Source organism: Rhipicephalus sanguineus, chromosome 2 (assembly GCF_013339695.2).
Source record: "Rhipicephalus sanguineus isolate Rsan-2018 chromosome 2, BIME_Rsan_1.4, whole genome shotgun sequence".
NCBI lineage: Eukaryota > Metazoa > Arthropoda > Arachnida > Ixodida > Ixodidae > Rhipicephalus > Rhipicephalus sanguineus.
Window position 1 is genome coordinate 106,135,685 of NC_051177.1, and position 21,687 is coordinate 106,157,371.

Sequence of the window (21,687 nt, forward strand, 5' to 3'; positions counted from 1 at the left end):
AGTCATCTATAGTTTTTCCAGCAGTTTGTTCAGACATATGTAAGCGTTTTTATATTACGATACATCGATAAATCTAAGAAAAGGCACGGTCAATGTACTGTTTATTCCACGCAATGTGTCTTATAAAGTTTTCAATGTCATATTCGTTTGGCCTGCATTAATATTGGTTGAAAATAACATGTGGCACATGGCGGATGGACGCGTATGACGATATACTCCACATGGTGACGGTAGGGCAGGGTATCATGACGTACGCGACCGGGATATATCGTGTTATTAAATGCAATGTATTTCTTTGTGAACCAAACGCTCTTTGACCGCGTATGTCTGTCTTCCCTGCCTTCCTGTCTGTCTGTCTCTGTCTGTCTGTCTGTCTGTCTGTCTGTCTGTCTGTGTCTGTATGTGTCTGTCGGTATGCCTCCGCCTTCCTGTCTGTCTGTCTGTTTGTGTCTGTCTGTGTCTGTCCGTCCGTCTCTGCCTACCTGTCTGTCTGTCTGTCTGTCTGTCTGTCTGTCTGTCTGTCTGTCTGTCTGTCTGTCTGTCTGTCTGTCTGTCTGTATGTGTCTGTCCGTATGCCTCCGCCTTCCTGTCTGTCTGTCTGTTTGTCTGTCTGTCTGTGTCTGTCCGTCCGTCTCTGCCTACCTGTTTGTTTGTCTGTCTGTCTGTCTGTCTGTCTGTCTGTCTGTCTGTCTGTCTGTCTGTCTGTCTGCCTTCTGTCTGTCTGTCTGTCTGTCTGTCTGTCTGTCTGTGTTGTCTCTGCCTTCCTGTCTGTCTGTATCTGTCCGTATCTATCTGTCTCTGCCTTCCTTCCATGTCTGTCTGTCTGTCTGTATACCACTGCCAAGGAGCGGGGGTTGTGCGCCAAAGGTGATTAACAGTGAATATCAACCATGACAGCGAAAAGAGGCAGTGGATAGTGTAGGACACTGCGTAGATTAAACAAGAAAAATACATGCCGTTTGTAATTAGTTGGCGATTGTAAAGCAGTAGATAAACTCCGAAAACACGTGTTGCAACTACCCTCAGCCAGCAATTGCGCGTTTACAGATAGTCAATAAATTATTACACCACGGTTGCCTAACATCAGTTGTGGTGGTGGTACTTATCAACAATTGTGTTGCAAAGTTCACTATTCACTTTATAACAATATAATAAACTTTACGTATGTACTCCATGACTCAACTCCCTATAGTCTCGAGTTGCTCGTCCCCGCATGAGTATGGCTGGCTGCTGAGTAAGAACATGAGTAAAAACGCTGCTGACCCTTCGTTCCGATAAAAGTGACGGCTGTGCTGTAACGAGACTGCCGTCGTTACATCTCACAATGAGCTACCTTTCACACGCCATGCAGTCAACGAGCGTTGTGAGCTCACGATTTGCATCCAACTACTCAAATTGACACGAAGGCGTCGATTGCTTCCAAGGCTTGGCTCAAAGTGTAGCATAAACAGTTACTGGCCCGCTCCTTCTCCTGAAATCGATAGCCACAATGCATGGTGCCTGACAAAATTTCTTATGTTATCACCTATCTGTCATGTTCGTCATACACTCATATCCTCCTATGCCAATTTTGGTAACTATCAAGTCAAGGAGACGAGGTCACCACGACGTAGGCGGTTCTGACAAATAAATAGAAACATGGTCATGCGCCTTGGTCCTCAAAGAAAAGGTACGCAATTTAAACCTACGTACACGCGCCTCGGGCGCGTATGTATGGTTCTTGCATGAACAGGATTTATTGTTTACACGCCATGTTTATCATCGACACACCATGTATAGCTGAAAAAAATAAATAAAAAGACAGCCATACTTTGCAGACGCTCTCTATATGAACGACGACATCATGCAAACTGTGCTCGTTGTCTGCGTCAACTTTATTGATACTTAACTGCGCGTGAACTTGAGCTGCATTATTCGGGACAGGACTCCTGCTCGGTAGCCGAAACGTTGTTCCAAGCTTCTACTTTTGTTGGTGATCGGTGTATGTATTTTTAATAGGTCATAATGATCATGTCGGGCCAGGTGAGCTTTCGTCAAAACATTAGATTTTATTCCACGAAGGCCTTCCTATACCTTCCTTGTACTACCAGCTGTGTATATGGTAATGGTTTTTGCATACGTGAGCATTGAGTTGATGATGGGAATTTTTTAAATATATTTATCACATTTCAGAGAAGGGGCTACCTTATTCACTGGAAAGGTTGTTCCATGTGGGAGTGGTTCGTTTGAACCAAGACGTAACCTAAACAGGGACTGCCTGCGGAGTTTCGAAGAGTCTTGGCCACCTGACAGCAGACGCTTACAGCATGCAGCTGATATACTTTTTTACGAAGTGCAGAAGAAACTTCAACGCAGAAGGCATTCCAGCGGGGTAGTGGTACTCCCATTCGATTTAGACATATTCGTTGGGCCTTCAATGACTCCGGGACAAAGATTGAAGGTGGCTGGCTTTTATGTGAAGAAGAAGACTTCAGCAAGCTCCTCTTCCTCACGGTTGGCACATCTCGACAAACAAGCTCGGAGAACACATCCGCATTTCGTTTCCAGTGCGGGTGAAAGCGACCTTGCGGATGATGAAGAGTCGGGCAAGGAAGGACTGAGTTTTCCTCTGAGCGGCTGCGAATTTTTTATGGCGACCGAGGGTGGAGGCACATCATAAAAGAACGCGAATAAATATATTACCTAAAATGTGTGGTCAGGCAATAAAAGCATGATTGTTTTACGCAGATAATTTTGCAAGTGTTCGCACATTTTGGCCCGTGAAAGGGCTCATGCAGCCCTTTTTCCTCTGCTGCCAATTTGGCGGTCCACGGATTCTAATTTTGGCACCAAGATAACATTCCTTATGTGTATCTGCTGTGTACCCAAAAGAGGTTTAGCGCGTTTTTATAAATATAGTAGGACAACTTTTGAAGTCCGGGGCGTTTCCTCGTCAAAGGCGGATGCATACAAACTGCACCAATGGGCATGCCCTGCAGGATGACGTCATGAGCCGGACGGCCGATGACCCCGCCTTCCGAGAACATCGCAGAGTGCATGAGCGGGACTACTTTTGTAGTCGCGGAGGTCATCGGCTGCCGCGGTCTGGTTGTCTGGCGACCGAGGACAGCCCTTCAACGTTGTATCCAACCCACATTCCTTCTTGAGGTACGGAATTTGTAATTAAGTGAGAGCGCATTTCCCATTGGACTCTTAGTGATTTTACTTGACAAGGATGGCAATTTCAGGCAGATAAAGCAAAACAACCACGCTCATGTTCACTCTGTTGCACGGTAGCCAAGCAGTCACCGTCTGGCATCGTTCCGAAACGGCAATTTGATATGACTTGCCAATTAACGGTGGTCCTTAAATCAGGTGGAAGAGAAAATGCATGCGCTGCCTTTATCAACGCTGAGCGGTTGTGTAGCTCACTTGTCACATGGACGAAAAATTCATGCCGGACCAAGACGACCTTTCTCAGAAAAGAACAAGTGTGGGTTTCGTTTGTAGCCCCATGCTCCATTCAGGTAGACGGCAATTCTCCCTTGCATGTACAGGGGGGATGGACAGAAACGCAAGCAGCGTGGCGCGCTGTTTTCATCGCGACCGACCCTTGCTGGCAATAAAAAGATGGTAGAGTGATCCTTGATAGTATCGTAGATGACACTATCGGCTTTTCATTGCCCTCCAGGCTACAGCCGCTTGAAACTAAATGCGAAACGGCACATCATGCATATTCCGCAGTGTTCGTGTTTCCTGTCATCGCTATAGCACCCATGGTAGGCTTTACGAAGCTTCGAACACAGCACAACTTATACAAAACCATTTTTATTCAGGTTATGGCCGGCATGAGAGGGATACGTCCATGTAATATTTACAGCGGTGGAGGAATAAGTACGAAATGTGGCTCTGCTGTTTTCAGATGAATGCAAAAGACACTCGCCGCTGCGATGTTAGTCTGAATTTGGTTTATTCCGGAAATCTTCTTCCTTTAGGGTCATCTCATCATCATATCATCATCTCAGCAGCAGCAGCAGCAGCAGCAGCAGCAGCAGCAGCAGCAGCAGCAGCAGCAGCAGGCCTGTCTACGCCCACTGCGGGCAAAGGCCTCTCCCATGTTCCGCCAATGAACCCGGTCCTGTGCTTTCTGCTGCCACGTTATACTACAAACTTCTTAATCTCATCTACCCACCTAATTTTCTGTCCCCCCTCACGCGTTTGCCATCTCTTGGAATCCAGCCAGTTACCCTTAATGACCACCGCTTATCCTGCCGACGTGCTACGTGCCCGGCCCATATCCATTTCTTCTTGATTTCAACTATGATGTCCTTCACCCCCGTTTGTTCCCTGACCCACTCTGCTCTCTTCCTGTCTCTTAAGGTTACACCTATTTTACTTTCCATCGCTCGCTGCGTCGTCCTCAATTTAAGTTGAACCCTCTTTGTAAGTCTCCAGGTTTCTTCTCCGTAGGTAAGTACCGGTAAGATGCAGCTGTTATATACCTTCCTCTTGAGGGATAGTGGTAGACTACCATTCATGATTTGATAATGCTTGACGAATGAGCCCCATCCCATCCTTATTCTTCTAGTTATTTCACTCTCATGGTTCGGCTCCGAGGTTACTACCTGTCCTAAATAGACGTACTCCTTTACAACTTCCAGTGTCTCGCCACCTATCGCAAAGCGCTGTTCTCTGCCAAGATTGTTCCACATTACTTGAGTTTTATGCATATTAATTTTCAGGCCTACTCTTCTACTTTCTGTATCCAGTTCAGTAATCATGAGCTGTAATTCGTCTCCCGCGTTACTCATCAATGTAATGTCATCAGCGAATCGCAGGTTACTGAGATACTCTCCATTAACTCTTATCCCTAATTTTCCCAATCTAGGTACCTGAAAACCTCCTGTAAACACGCGGTGAATAACATTGGAGAGATCGTGTCTCCCTGCCGTACGCCCTTCTTTATTGGAATTCTGTCGCTTTCTTTATGGAGGACTATAGTGGCTGTGGATCCGCTGTAGATTTCTTCCATTATGTTTATATAGGCTTAGTCGATAACCTGATCCGCAGTGCCTGCATGACTGCTGATGTCTCCACCGAATTAAATGCCTTTAGGGTAAATAGCGTGAAAATACCCCAAGTTTCATTTTGTTCTGCGCATCTGCCAAAACATTTCGTCGCGAACAACAACAAACAAAGCCGTCAAGTTAGAACTCTATAACTCAACAATGAAAAACGATATCGCAATTATGTTATTTGCACATAATAGTACATATAAAGTGGCCTAAATTGATCTGGTTTACATGGCTCTCAAACGAGCAACCCGCATACACCGTATACCCGCATACCCCGAGCCGCAGTATACGGGTATGCGCCACATGTGAGTGACAGTTTATATCTACCCAGGAACGGCGAGAACAGACATTGCTAATTTAAATGCGAGAGCGTTAGGAAAAACTGACATCGACAGCGTTGACCGATAAATACACAGATTAAATATCATGGTCTCGGCAGGAATGGAACCCAAGCATTCTGCGTGGCAATCGAGTATTCTACCACAGAGCCACGCCAGGTCTCGAAACTGCTTTGGAAAAACACCCTGCACTTGGCGCAATGTGGGTGAAACGTCCATTGTGGTTGCAGCGTTGTTATCGAATTTTACAAACATTATATATGTACTCCTACGATACAGGCGTCACGTCGGTTTACCGGCAATTGTAGTTAAGCGCCATCCACTGAAGTTGGTCAGGTAGCACCATCCAGGGCTGTCATTGTCGCAAGCAGAAGCGCTGCGTATCAGCTTACCGCTTCTGGTGTTGGTAAAACCCATGTTGCAGTTGGCACCGTTACGAAACTTGAAACAGCTGGCTATATAAAACATATGCGACTGTTCAACATATGTTTGTGCATACAACATGTGTACAGTACTCACGTATTAAAACAGGAAAATTTAGGTCTAAGTAACGCTCATACTTTGGCATCCACCGTATTCAGTTCGGGTGATATTGGCGTAATTTCCATTTGAGTGCGTAGATCAGAGCAAAATCACCGAGAGCACCCACACTTCGTTTGCAGTGGAGAACAGATTGTACAACCATGAGTGATTCTCGGGCAATTTACCATGCCGTCCTATACTAAAAAAATTGATGTCTCATTTGAATTCGTGAGTACTGTACATATCTTTAGCGTTATTTTGTGACGTCTCGCTCATTAAAAAAAACACCACAGTCACCTTCCTTCCGCATGCTTCGCATAACATCGATTCCCATGGTACGTGTGACCTGCCGATATTTTCTTTTGTTTATGTATTTCTTTTCTTGCCATGACGCAACTCCCGACGGCGCGCGAGATTCAGAAAGATAAAGGTCATGCGCTAGGTGATGCAACACACGTGAACTGAACGCTGATCAGTCATAACGTAGTTCAGCGCAAAAAACAGGCAACAGACGAGCGAGAGGACAAGGTTGCCTGTTTTTTGCGCTGAACTACGTTATGACTGACTCGTTCCAACTCGCCCAACAAGCAACGTTGAACGCTGATGTTAGTGAAAGCTGGATCTGAAGCCCTTATCAGGGCTACCAAAATTTTGCTGGTCGGGCTGCATAGAGCGCATTCACTCCGTGACCTCTCAAATAAGTAGGCCTTTCATTTGATTGCATATCTTTGAATTTCCTGTACAAAACACCCTCAGGCTCCGTATGTATTCGCCCAAGACGACTCGAAGGTGAGAGTCGTCTTCTATATCCTCAGTCAATGCATTGATCCTAATCCGCCCGTCTCCGAAAGCTTTCTGCACCTAACGTGGCTTTACACTGCGTCCATGATCGATGGCTTTGCAAGCTTTCTGCATCTCATCCGTTTTTACACTGCCTCCGTGATTGGTAGGCCGATCACGGAGGCAGCGCAAAGCTACGATATCGTATGATGACGTGATCATGTGACGTCACAATAAGATGACGGCATATGTGACGTCATCACGTGATAGTTTTTTGCGTCCCTCGTACTCACGCCACCGAACGCGTGACGCTGATGGTCAATTTTCGTGTTTGATATAGAATTGTTGCGGTTTTACGTCCCGAAACCACGACATGATTAGGGAGGTCGTAGTGAAGTCTCTGGAAATTTCTACATGTGGTGTTCCTTAATAACCTGCACCTAAATCTAAGTACACGGGCCACAAGCATTTCGCGCCAGAGCCGAAATGCGGCGGCCGCGGCCGACAATCGATCCCACGATCTTCGGGTCAGTATTCGAGTACGACGGCCACTAGACCACAAGGTTAGGTACTGACAGCGAAATAAATGCATTAGAGAGTTTTATAAGTATGTCTAATCCTAGAGGCCCAATATATTGAGGCGAAAGCCTTGAATGCCTCATCAAACGCGAAAATTGACCTCCGTCCGTCGTCGGCGGCCTCAACACGACTGCTGCAAATTATCATCACGTGATGATGCCACCATACGACGTCACAGATCGCCAACATTTACGACGTCATCGTGGCGTCATAGTGATGTCACGTGTCGTTACATGCTGACGTCATCACATCACATCGTAGCTTGGGGTGCTATGCAGAATGGCCCGAGTTTGGCGAAACTCAGGATCTTTCCGAGCTCTGGCGACACCCCCTTTTGATCGAGCTAACAGTACGCGAAGGTGAAATCCATCCCTCAGCGCGCCCTCCGTTTCATTGGTTACGATGGGACGCGGCGTCACGCCAAGGGCGGTCGAGAAGGTTGGCTGGTGTCTTCAAACTAGAGGCACCTTCTTTCATTTGTTTGTCGTTCCACTAAGTGCAGAAGTTCACCCATGCAAGAAAAGTGACAGAAAGTTCTACTAACTATATCTGTATGTGTTCGCGGGCCGTTTGAATTCATTTTCAAGCGTTTAATATCTGCACTAAGTATCCTTTAGAGTAATCAGCACCGTGGCTTCCGAGATTAGTTCCGACCGAGCGCCTTACGACACCGCGGCTAGAGCTAATCGCCGAGGCCACGTGTATAATCACTGTGGTCGGCCTGTACATTCTAGCGCGTTGCTCGGCCGGCGCGCGCCCTCTTCGTCCTCTTATTAATCGTCTGCTCGCTCCATGAGCAGGTGCAGCCGGCTGATTAGCTAATTGGCTGGGCGGTATACCTAGCTAAGTCAGGACATGCTACGACGAAGCTGATTAAGCCAAATCATGATAAGGCCGAGCTAATTAAGCCACGTCTTACTAGGACCATGGTAATGAACCGTGTAAAGCTTAGAACAAACTAAGACCATGCTAATTAACACGACGCTAGTTAGGAGCGTGTAATTAAAATCAAGATAATCAAGACCTTACTACCCAGCTCCAAGATACCTTATTAACAACACGGAAATTTCATCTGCAACTTCATACAAGTATTTAGGTGTTCATTTGTCTTCTGACTTAACATGGTCTCTTCACATAACGCACGTCACTAACGAAGCTAACCGCGCTCTTGGCTGTCTACGTCGAAACCTTCATCTAGCTCCTACCCCTGTGAAACTACTCGCATATCAGACACTAATCAGACCAAAACTTGAATACGCATGCGCTGTTTGGGACCCTCACCAAACTAACAACATTAAAACACTTGAAACTGTGCAAAACCGGGCAGCAAGATTCATCTGTTCAGATTATTCATACCAGTCAAGCGTAACCGAACTTAAATCTCGCGCTAACCTCGCTATCCTTTCATTACGCCGCCGTATCGCTCGTCTTTGCCTGTTTTTCAAGTTTATCATGCATCACCTCGTACTCCCGCCATCAAGCCAACCCATCGTCATTCAGACCGCATCAACCACGGCAAAGCTGTGTACCCGCCAGCTGCTCACACCACTGCGCACCTTTCATCCTTTTTTGCCAAGACAGCACAAGATTGGAATGGCCTGCCTCCTGACGTTGTGCGCCACTCCAGTGTCATCACCTTCAAAGCAGCGATTGAGCAACTACTCACTTAATCCATTGTAAAAGCCCACCCCTCATGTAAAACCCTTCACCGGCGCCTTTGAGGTATTGTAAATAAATGAAATAAATAAATAAATAAATAAATAGTGCTAATTAGGATTATGCTAATAACATCTGTATAATTCCGGACCTTGCGAATTAAACCTGAGTTAATAATGTCGTGATAATTAAAACTTTAACAATCAAGACAGGACTATTCAGTATCATGTTAGTTAAGACCAAGCTAATTATGGTCATGCTAATTAACACGACGCTAATTAGGAGCACGCTAAATAAAACCAAGCCAATTATTAACTTCCTCGTCAAGTACGCCGTAATTATGATGACTCTAATTAGCATTATGTTAAGTACATTCGTGCTAATGAGGACATTGCTAATGAAATCTGATAATTTAACGCCGTGTTAATTAAAACATTACGAATTAGGGCATAACTACTCCCTGCCATGTTAATTAAGGCCTAGCTAATCAATAGCACGAACATTGAGACCGAACTGACACGGTCATTACTCTTAAGCAGGCCAAGCATACAGAGTAGACGAGCCACGTAATAAGCTCGAAGAAGCTAGGTGATCACAGGCTCCTCCAATGGCCCCAGCCTTGCACAAGTAGTGCAAGCTGACCAAATTATTTTATAGGCAAAGAAGCTGCTGAGTAGCGTCCACTGCATGAAACACTTGACAGGCACACCGGCACTATGACAGTCCCGAGTTGAACTGGGGCCTTTTCATAATCAACGAGTTTGTGCCCGAGTTCGCACGTCAATCAGTTTGATTGACAGACGCCCGAAGCGAAGATCGGGTAAGGCCATTGCGTTTGCTCTTGCGGAGGAGCAGTGCTCACGGTGCAACGCCAGCGAGCGGCAAGATTAATCTATCAGCTTAATCGCACAGACTATACACAGACGCACGAAGAACTAAAGGTTTTATCATCACGTGGCTACGATGTCTCGCATTCAACTTCACCGCGCTCACGATGTACCACTCACAGCCCCGAAGCAAGCGCCCCTGGTGGGATTTGCGGCGAGAAATGTTATTATTTACTTGTATGTGGAGACATTGTTTCTACCGATTCGTTACTACAGAAAAAATCTTCAGACGCGTAGTGTAAGTATAGCAGTAACCTGTCCGTTTATTTATCCGTAATATTCCAGAGAAACGAAACGAGCTGCACCAGAGTGCTGCGTGTGCGCCCTTGTTGCCTTCGAGAGTGGAAATTTCCATGCTGCAGGTGGAACGAAAGAATTCTCCGAAGAGGACAAACACCCACGAACACGCCCATGGGAGGCGCGATGATCAGTTGGCAAAAAGATAGCGCGACAATCACGCTGACGCCGCTACACTGTCAAAATGCTGACTGAGTGGCGGCGCTGACGCGTTCGCACACGGCGTTCCTTTGAAAACCACCGCAAGTGCCGCACATGCGCATGTGACGCCATGCTCGTTCTTGTAGCCGTTTTATAAACGCTGCTATCGCGTGCTCCGCACTGTCTTCCTGTCATGACCGCCGTAATGCGAGCTCGGAGCAAACTCGTGTGCCCGAGAAGCTCGGGCCATCCTGCATAGCACCCTTGGTCAACGTTACGCCGAGCATGGAGGCAGTGGAAAACCGCGTAAAGGCCCGACCACACGTACGCGTTGCAGCGCGTCAACGCGTGACTTTTTGACGCGGCGCCGCGCCCTCTCCCTATGGGGAGAGAGGGCACGCGGCTACGCGAAGCTGCGCGCCCTCTCTACCCATAGGGAGAGAGCGCGGCGCCGCGTCAAAAAGTCACGCGTTGACGCGCTGCAACGCGTACGTGTGGTCGGGCCTTAAGGTGCAGGAAGCTTTCGGAGGGTGGCGGGGCAGGAACAATGCAATCGACTGAGAAGAAAAAGAGGGCTTTCGCCTTCCAGTCGCCTTAGGTGAGTCCATAAGGGACCCTGCGAGTTGTCTGCAGTTCACATTCGCGTACTATTTCAATGTACGAGCATGCTGTGTATGCGCACAGGGCAACACGAAAAGTTTCTTCATACACAACCTCTTCACAGGCACATGATAAGCTCAATACAAGGACGCCGTACTGCGCAGGCCCGACGCCTTCGCATATGAAGTTGGCCATGGGAAGGCAGGTTGTTTCACCTTCCTGCCGCGAATCACGTGCTGTTCTTACGAATCGTGTGCGCCGTGTCCGCATTCCACGAGTGGCAGACGAGAACCAGTGTACCAGAGATCGACTTTCCGAATAATAATAATAATAATAATAATAATATCTGGGGTTTAACGTCCCAAAACCGCGATATGATTATATGGGACGCCGTAGTGGAGGGCTCCGGGAATTTCGACCACCTGGGGTTGTTTAACGTGCACCTTAAACTAAGTACACGGGCGTCAAACATTTCCGCCTCCATGAAAATGTAGCCGACGCCTCCGGGATTCGATCCCGTCACCTTCGGGTCAGCAGTCGGGCGCCATAACCACTAGACCACCGTGGCGGGCGATCGACTTTCCTAGCGGTCACCATGCATTCGCTTTCTTAACGACCTAGTGCTACTAACATCGCCAGCACTGCAACACTGAAATGACCTTCTCAGACCAGTCGCCCCCATCCAAGACCCTGTTTGTTTTCGCGCACCTGTAGCTAACTCTACGGCAAGCAATCTTATACTTGTCACTCTCACATGCATTGTTGCGTTGGTATTTTGCTGTACTATGCTGTGTTGTTTTCAGAGAAACATAGGCATGCGCACGAAGAGGGCATGGGCTACCCCTTCCCCCCCCCCCCCGCCATCTATGCATTTGAGGTGAGCGCCAACGTTGCCCAATAAATTCACTTAGTCACACATTTCCAATTACTGTTCGAAGTGCAAGTTCTCCAAGGTGGCAATCTGGGCTAGTTGGTAGCGCCATTTAAGAAAGGTAAAGCGCTGTGTGTGAGTCAGTGTTACTTCTATGTTTCGCGGTTGTAGTGCATTTTAGACACTCCTTATAGATAAAGAGCATGGGGATGGCCAATGTAGGTTTTTGACGATAATGGCCGCCAAAGATTACTGATTTATGCATTCCAAGATCTGTTTACTACCGATCTTCACGCCCGTAAAGCAGGGGACCAAAGGCAGGCGTGTGGGAAGCAAGTCCTCACTTCATTTTCATTTTTTAATCAACTGCGAAACTTGTTTCTCTTTCGAACTCGACCAAGTGGGGGGAGAGGTTGGCGCTATGGTGAGACTTCGCCGCCCTAATGAAGGATCCTGCGCACGTAGGACATCGTACGATAGAAAGAAAGTGAAAAAGCTAAAGGACATTAAGACGAGGCAGACAGTGGCGCGCAAAAATGAGAAATAATTCAAAAGGTGCAATGCCAGAGCACTTCACATAACACAGTGTAAGCGCATGAGATATATTATCAGTTTCCAAAGTACATTCGTTCAGGCTTGATTGCTAAGTAATGTATGCCTAGATTGACCGAAGTGAAGACGAATCCGTTAGCACTCATCAAAAAGGAACATTTAGTTCACAAAAATGAACGACACTCAAACAACACAGGAAACAATAGCGATAGCTTAATGTATACAGCACGTTATATACAAGGACCTAGGTATAAAGATGGCATTCTGATGTCTGTCTTAAACGTCATGAGTAAGCATAGGCGAAGTGATGAGTAGAGTGCACTGAGCACAGTCTAGTTTTTTCGGTCATAGCCGGAGACAACCCAAAGTCAGGTAGATGCAACGCAGCTGAAGTTTAACGTGGGTAGAATAGCGGCGGCGGCCACGCCGATGCAGCAAAAAGGTGATACTGATGATTGAGCGCATCGAAGGCGGAAAGCTGAAAAGCTCGAGGCCGTGTCCAGCCGCTTTCACTTTGCGAACGGGTTACGCCGAATTTCGCGAGCGCATATGTAGATGGCTCGCAGGTCAGTTAGGCAGTGGCTCCACCGAGGAAAGCGTCGGCTCGACCCTGGCTGAGAACTCTAGCTTTCTGTGCTAGTCTTGTGTGCTTGGGCCTGAAACCCTATGCATATGGCTTGTCTTCAGTGCCTTGCTGCACCGCTCTCTCCTTGCTGCAACTCGTTCGCTCCTTAAAACGCGCTTCACTTTTTTTTTAGAAAAACTCTCCGGCGAGCCTTCCTCTCTCTTGTCTGGTTTTCTTTTGGATTTTTGCAGTTTTCACTGAGTGGTCACTCCGCATTTCTGTGGCTTTTCAATTTTTTTACCGTGAAAGCATTTCTACCCGACCTATCGAAATTTCGCGTATGTTCAGAAAGGACACTAGGTCCCAGTGACTCAATGGGTGATTTGGTCCCAGCTGATTGTCTGGTTAGGCTGTCCATGGCTCCGCGGCACTTGTACTATTGTTTCGGCCAGCCTGACTTTGCAATACACGGCGTTTTAGGCAGTGTGCCCGTCATACTTGTGCGTTCTACGAAGTGCGAACCACATTCGACGTTCTCGGTGGCTCTCGAATATGCTTGCGCACAATGCTTCCATGTTTAGTTCAACCAAACAGTCGCGCATTTTTTACGTCACTTCGTCATTGCGCCACGCGTGCTCGAGCCTGGTGCTTCTTCGTTGCTTAATGCTGCCTTATCTTGTATTTTCCGCCTTCGTCCCCGTCATTTGTTTAGCCTCCTTTGCAACACGAGTTTCACGTGCGCACTTCACCCATCGCATATGTTAGCCTTGTGCACAATTTTAGCCTTTGTGAAGACAGCAACGCTGTGTGTGTAACCTCTCTTTCGTGCCGACGTCTTTGTGTGGGTGCGCTGTTTTTCTTCAGAAAATTAACATTGACGAACTAGCCAAACTCGCCGTTTCGTAACTTGTTCACAACGTCTTGTATCAAACTAGCCGAAGGAAAAGACCTCAGTGGCATAAAATGCAGAACGACGCATTCTCACGACTCCGGAGGAAGTTCTTGCGAGTGATGATGAGGCCGTCGTCCACAATGAAGCCTAAAGACATCGTGAATGACACTAGTAAAACAGGTTCGACATGGGTTCAGGTGCGTGGGAAGTGGAACGTAGCGGCAGCCTTTGGCAGGCCCTGTCCACAATTTGCAATATATTCTGCGTTTACAAAGGACTGCGAGAGGACACTGAGAGTAGCTGCGGATACCAATTTCGACCACAACGCCTACGCATCGATCGCGGCTGTGAAGGGAGGCTGTCAGGTTGAGGTGTCGGCCCAGACGTGAGCCTGCGTGGTCCTGTCGTTTTTCTGCGCTCTTTCCAGTAGTGAAACTGTACCGAGAAACTCGAACCCACGCCAAGCTGACTCAAGGTCCCTGTATTCAAACACAGGCCTGTGGTCACTCACTTCGGAGCGGCCGGCGTTCGACAACGAGCAGCAGAGAGCATGCCGACGTAAATCAAGAGCCGTTGTTTGGATGAGATGCGCTTCTTGCCACGGGTTGCCACCACGCACACACGCAGCGCTCTATAGGCTGCTAACAATAGACAGTGAGCCACACTCATGCATATGAATCCCAAATGGAGAGAATGATCGCATCCATCACGAGCGCTAAAAGGTCATGACGCTTGCTGAGGTAACTCCTTCACTTCTTGCCGTCTCTACCTATGTAGCTTCCAGCACGGTCGTGTGGACTAAAGAAGAGAGAAAGCGCGTAAAGCAGGCTGTAAATCACTAACTCCACTCGTTTCTTCACGGATTTGAGTAAAATTTGCACCATTGATTCGTGAGGCAATAATCTCCGATACTACAGTCATTCGACGATTACTTGAAAAAGTGGTTCATTAGCCTTTTCAAGCAACCTACTACTGGCTCTCTTTACCTTTGGCAGCTTGAGACGCCATCATGCGGAGCCTTTTCAAATTTTTCGAAGTTGTCTGAACGCCTAGAGCTGCGAGTTCAGTTCTCAGCTCCCCAGGTGTCATGCTCTCGAAGTTAGGCGCATCTGGAGTTTTTGTACTTGGTGCGACACTGATGCGTTGGCGCCGTTTCCTGGACTCGATGATGCCACCCTCGTGCCAGTATTCTATGTCGGCTTTGTTGTATGGCCGCTTAGATCGCTCGCAGCTCGAGTCTTCCAGCCTTTTACACAGCCTCACAGCGTCTGCAGCAGAGTCCCACTTGTTCGAACGTGCATGGTACAAATGCTTCAGTATGTCGTTTTTCTTCTCAAGCCCCTGGCTCGAAAACTTGCCAAGGCCGTCCGCTTCCACGTGTTTCTGTGCTGCGTGGTGGCACAAAATGTGCATGTATGGTGTGAACCTTTCTCGACCATACCCTTTTCTTGCTGAGCCACCGAGTCGCACGAACGTCTCACAAAAGGTTTTCAAGTGAGTGTCCAGATCTGAGCCTGCTTTTTCACTGCTCAAGGTCTCCAAAACTGACCGCAGCATTACCCACAGCAAAATGACGTCGTCGCGAGTGTCGGCGTGCAAAAGGTTCTTCATTTTCTCGGGAAGCTGGCAAAGTTTTCGATTCGTTTCCGGTCAGGGCTGTGAACGTACGGCCTTTGTGAGATGCATCTTTTAGGACGTGAAGCTGGACGCCGCACTGTCGCACAAGCTGAACGAACTGGTCTACATGACTGGTGGTTGTGACGCCAGTGACGACACCTTCTTTCGAGTCCATATCTTCAAATTCTTGAAGAACATTGTCCAGCAGACGATCTAGCACGCGTACTCGCATGTGCATTGTGTCCGGGAAGGTTAGCTTGGGCTCGATGCGGATGAGAGGTACGTACTGCACTCCAAACATGAGGTTTTCGGCATGCGTGCGGAGGTTGTCCTGTGTTCTCACTAACGCTGCCCCATTGAAGTAGGCCCCGCTGAGAGTGTCGTCTGACCATTCATGCTTGTTTGCTAAGCAAAATGGGCAGCCGAAGTTGGATGAGGCGCCTTTCATTCCAAATACCAACAACAAAAACTTGAGGTCTCCCCCGAGGCAAAGCGTAAGAGGAAAAAACCGCCCATCAACTTCCAGCCCACCTCTCTCGGCAACCTGATTTATTTCATTGAAGAGTGGACCACAGGTTTCACGAATAGCAAAGTATGCCTCTTCATTCTGGGCCACAAGAAGTGTCCTGTGCAGGTTCGGATCCTGAAGCCCCTTTGACGTGTGTCTAATAAGTACAAATAAAATGGTTGTCCAAGACACCGTGCGGCTCACTCTGCACCCATCGCCTTCAATTTTGACCATTATCTGTTCATGAATCAGTTCTGCCAGGGACTTCCCTTCACGCTTGCAGATGTCGAGGATTGCGAAGCGGAGCTCTTCAGCGAACGATAGGTATGCTCCGGGAGCAGCACCTGGAGTTCTCTGCATTTCAAGTCTGCTTTCAAGTGATTCTTGGACTTCCTGAATGAAACGCCATGACGGAACCGAAAAAAGTGCTGCCATTTCCTTCCAGAAGGTCTTGCTGACAAGGTGTTTGTCCAAGAGAACGGCAGTTTCTCTCGTGCGACACCTGTCCAGTTCCAGCAGTTTAGCTGTGTCCTTATATTTCGCAAGGAACGGCTTCTTTACGTTCAGGTAAACATCGGCGGGTCTTTCCGTGTTGTACTCTATCCCGTGCCAACGATCCCGTTCGTCACGAAGGTAGAGGATAGATACATGAAGTCCGTACCGTGATGCTGCGGCTTCAACGGCGCCTTCTGCCTCTTGCGCTAGAGACTTCAGATGCCGTTTGTCAGTTTTCGATGAGCCTTCACCCACGCTCACGAGAAGTCTTTGCTGTCTGGGCTGATTGGACGCAGTAGCCATTTCATGGCTTCCTGAAAATTGGGGCTGAGGTTCATCTTCGGTCACTTTAGTATAACGCGGAACATCTTCAGGTGGCTGAGCAAACGTGATGCCTTCAAGCTGCTCATTGTGGCTGTCACGTGTTTCTGGAAGGTCTGACTCCTGGGACGATACAAAAAATGGTGGCATGTTCGTAGCCAGCTTCACCTCATGTACCTTCTCATTGTACTGCGCCCTTTGTCGTCCTCGCAACGCATTTTTAGTCCGATGAATTCGTTTCAGCTGTGCGTCTAATGCAGCGTTCGCAGAGCTCGCATTGAGGAACTCGCGTATACTTCTGGCGGCTTCCGCGAGCATGGTGCACGGGTTGGCTGATGCATTTTGTGATTTCAATAACTGCAGCGCAGTCCTTGTGCTGAAAGCCACCGTCAGCGTTGATTCCGACAGGGTGAATCTCAAAAGGTCCCCCATTTTCTCCAGGAATTCGACAGGGGAATGTGCGCAACATTGAAAATAGGCGCTCCTCTCTGGTCGTGTCCAACAAATGATACAAGCAGCTGATTGCTGAGAAGCAGGCCAAGTGGCACCTAATGGCGTGCAGTCTGGTGAGACCTGCAAATAAAAACAAAAAAATCACACCTATGGTCCAGCCATGCGTAATGTAATGCATGAAACTAACTTTTTTTAACATTCATGGTAATAGCAGGGAGATTTTATATGCTCACGGTTCCGAGCACAATTACATCTGTCGACGTGACTCCCTGCCCGGAGTGACGCCTGTATAGGTTGGTTCTGTGAGGTAGTTCTAAGCACCGAGGAGCTCTGTCGCGGAATACTCCACTCAAATTGAAACCACACTCCATCCCGGATTCTTTTTCCCCCTGTGCTCCATAGCTATTAAGTACCCCCATGGCGGCGATGGCGGCGCATAACTACGCCACCAAAAACGGCTGTTGTCATTACAACTTTCGCTGTAAAGTCTACAGACACAAAGGAACCGTTATCTATTGAGACAAACTTCAAGGAAAGGGCAACGTACTTTGCCACGGCTGAAGTAACTTAACGTCAAGACTTATGGCACAGGTGTCTTTAAGAAGCAAGTTTGAGAAATTTATTAGCATTAAAGGCCACGAGCTCACCGGGACGTAGTAAAGACGGCTGCTCTTTTACGTCAGAACTAAGGTGCGTGCCGCATAATCTTGTTAGAGAAAAAATGGACAAGTCATCTGAAGTGCACAAGCATACCGTACGTGTGCAATGCTCGTCTTTGGTCTCTTTCTGTGGCGTTGTTTCGAAGGCGTCGTTTGAATTGTTTTCTCTCACTGAACAAGAAATTGGAGCACTCTGGAGCTTCGCATACAATATTAGAACGCGATAACGTAATCGGGCCCCGTGCGCATCGCATTCTCCATTGCTTGCCTGGATTCGGAACTGGGCACATGCCTCAGCTGTGCCGTAAAGTAACGAATGACTGTGCGCGTAACAATGGCTATTTCAAATTATCCTAAAATGCCTGCTGCAAGTATAGTTGTTAGGTGCCCACTACGCCATAATTCTTCCTTGTTCGCATCAGCGAAGGGCCCACTACGCGCCTGTAAGGCAACACGCGAACCTACAATGCTTCTCGCTTTGTTTATGCTTTTTCTAATGATGATGATTAAATATATTGTCTGAGCGCTTCGTAATTGGTGGGCCTTCAAAACGCCCCGTGGTTGCGCAATTCACATGTTTTCACGCCTGGCACGGTTTTGCGCTTCTGCCTCACAATAGTACATGCGTTGCCACGCAGACGGCGTGTGCAGTTCTTACTAGAACGGAAGATTTTTATTATTTATTTTATTTGCATATCTCTCAATTTTTCGGTCACGGACAAGATGATTTTTCGCTAACACAACGTTCGCCGTCACTGATGCCGACACTAGAATTTCTGCGAAACAAGCTCTGTAGCGCTATCGCGTTAATATGAAATCCCATACGAATCCACTGCAGCGTTTTTTTCTAGCAGACAGTGCAAAAAATAACGGAACAAACGGTGGCTTGCGTCTATTTAAATGGGAATCTTTTTAGACAAAACGGAGTGTTTCATAAAAAAAATGCTATGGCGACAGGGCAGCCGTCTTCTTCACCGACAAATTCTACGTCAAAGCGGAAATATATTGTATCTGCTAAAGTTCCATTGCAATGACTAAATAACGTAGCTTGTTATTTATTTAATTTCCGTTGTCATATAATAATAACTTGTGGAGCTTTACGTGCCCCTGTCACAATATGATTATGAGCCATGCTGTATTAGTCGTGTTTGCAAAAATGTTGACCAATAGGGATCTCTCAAAGTGCACCTAAATCTAAGTTTGGCGCACAACGTACTCCTCACCCAAGAAGCACCACCTACGCAACGCTCTATACGGGGCGATGTGCTAAAGGCAAGCTCGCTTAAAAATGTATTATCGGCTAACCTGCCGTAAATACAGCGACTGAAAAATTCAGCAAACCTATGCAAAAATAGTAGTTTGTTTATCAGGCTGCTTGCTCTTCTATAGAAGGCGCTCTTTGATTTTGCAAAGCACCAGTGGTTCATATCATAGTGCAGCACATTGAAAGTACAGGTGCAACGCTCATAGCTAACCGACGTCTAGCGATATTTCAATAAAGCCGATGAATTTCTTCACCGTTGACGAACCTGTTTTACATCATACCGAAAAACATTCCCCTCCTCATGAGTACACTCACCTATACTCTCAAACATGGTTGTCACTAAGAACATGCGACATTACTCATGGAAGGATTCGGCGACATCCGCTGTCAGCTAAGCGTCGGCTAACGGTGGCTGTCCGCAGCCATAGTAATTTAATAAGATAATGCAAGTGCACAATAATATGGCTCTTCCTCCTTGCATTAAATGACGCGCACTGTTCAGCAATGAGAATTAGTCGATTTCACCGCCAACTGGTCACTCTTATATTGAAGCTGTTTATGCGGACCCGTCGGCATTATTGGCATAGTCGCGCTGCAGAAAGAACCAGGGTGGAGAAAAGGAAGTCTGATGAAAGGCAAAGAAGGTCGTGCGATGACGCCTACGCAATTCGAGCGATCCAAAGTGTGGTCTGAAAGCACGTGATAAAGCTCACGGCAGGCGGGCAATTCACACAGTGCATTCAGAGTGGAGCAGTTGGCCCTGAAATGGCAGAAGGTAGGCTGGGGGTGACCAGAAAAAACTTAGTCTGGGGTAACCCACGCCGACCAGAGCCGGTGACTGTAACTACAAACCAGACTAGGCTTAAAAGGAAAAATAAGTTCACCGCAAAGGCGAAGCAATGAATGCGACAGGAACGAACTGGAATGTTTTAGGAAGTAAGGCATGCAGCTAACTCTTTTGGATATCGTGCGTAACTCTACAAAACGCTAGCCTAAGGGAATACGACCGTTCCTGGGAGCAAAGCGGTTTTCGTGCTATATGTCGTCTTACTGCGAAGTAAACGGCAAGATATAATGCGTGAGTCAGTGCTCATGTCCGTGACCTTTCGATAAAAGTTCGCAGTTGCTGTTCCAACGACAGAGCGACAATAAAATATCTTAGAAGTAACTAGGTTAAACGAAAGAAGAGCACCAAATTGGGTTGTTTGACGTTCACTTGTAATGATTTGACTCCGCTAAGGCTAGGACAACAACGTGCTGTCCTTTTTCTTTGTTGTCTGTGTGTTAGCGCAGTTAAACCATTACGAAAGAAGAGGCTTGAAGGGAGGGAACGAAAGACGCAACAGCTTCGCTGTCCGACGGCTTTCACGGCGTTGAAGTGGCTAGACTTGTTTAGTGTCGCCTTAGGACACTATATATATATAAAGTACACGTTGAATGTCAATCAGCGTTGCAGCTTAGCGGCTTAGATGCTAAACACGAGGTTTCATTCCTGGTCACGGCTGCATTATGTCGGGCAAGAACAGCCGTGCACTTAGAGAACTCCAGGTGGTCAACGTTTCTCCGGAGCACACCAATTCCTCACAGTAATTTCGGGTCCTGGCTACTTAAGACTCTTAACTACAGCCCCCCAGTAAATTGTTAAGAGTTTTGAAAGCGTGCAAGAGGCGGAACTTACTTGTGGGAACGTCAGCGCTGACTTGAGAAAGTCGCACCTCCTCCAAGACTCGCCACCGCCAATGTCACTTTGTCGCAGAAAAGCTTCAAGCAGTCTTCCAACGACGTGGTACCCACCGGTCCGACACGCCGATCGATGGACGACAGCCACACGAAATCCAGCTTTCACGGGCATCAGCATTTACTTCGTTTGTCTTCTACGACGCGCCGCATGGCCTTTATCTTTTTTTAATCTCGCGCGAAGTCGGTAGTTGTGATACGGAAGGAAATAAAAGAAAGAAAAATTGGGGGGACGCTTAAGCTTCGCCTTTAAGAGCTGACGCGATAGCATATCCTGCCCCTAGTGCGCACTTCGAACACTACGAGGTGATTTAACAGAATGCGCGCACTAAGGTGTGTGCTTATGTAATGGGTAGCGTGCTTTAAACCAGGAGTAAGTATGCGCGAGAACCTTTTTCCAAACTGAGATGCACCCACTACGGGGTTCTTAAGGGAATACGCGCGTAATGTGTTGCCTTTTGTAATGGTGGGCTGTCCTTAAACACCAAGTCGTTATGATATTGACTGTGTGACGTCCGATGGCAATGTACGCTGTACCACGCAATATTACTGCAATATTGCATCTCGTACTGTGACACCGTACAGGAAGCGTATTTTTGGGAAGCATCAAAGTACTTTCAGTGGATCTCCAGCAGAGGTTGGCTGTTTGGTAGAACACTGCTTGCCACGCAGCCGGCCTGGGTTCGATGCTCACTCCGACCCAAAATTTTTATATTATTTTATTTGCCGCTTTTTCGATTTTTCGGTCACGGACAAGATGATGATTTTCGCTCACAACCACTGCCGACGCCGGGGGGGGGCAGCGGATTTCGGCGATACGAGCTCTCTAACGCTATCGCGTTAAAAAAGAACACCAAACGCACAACTTCCCCGACTAAACTGGCTCCGCCGCCATTCGT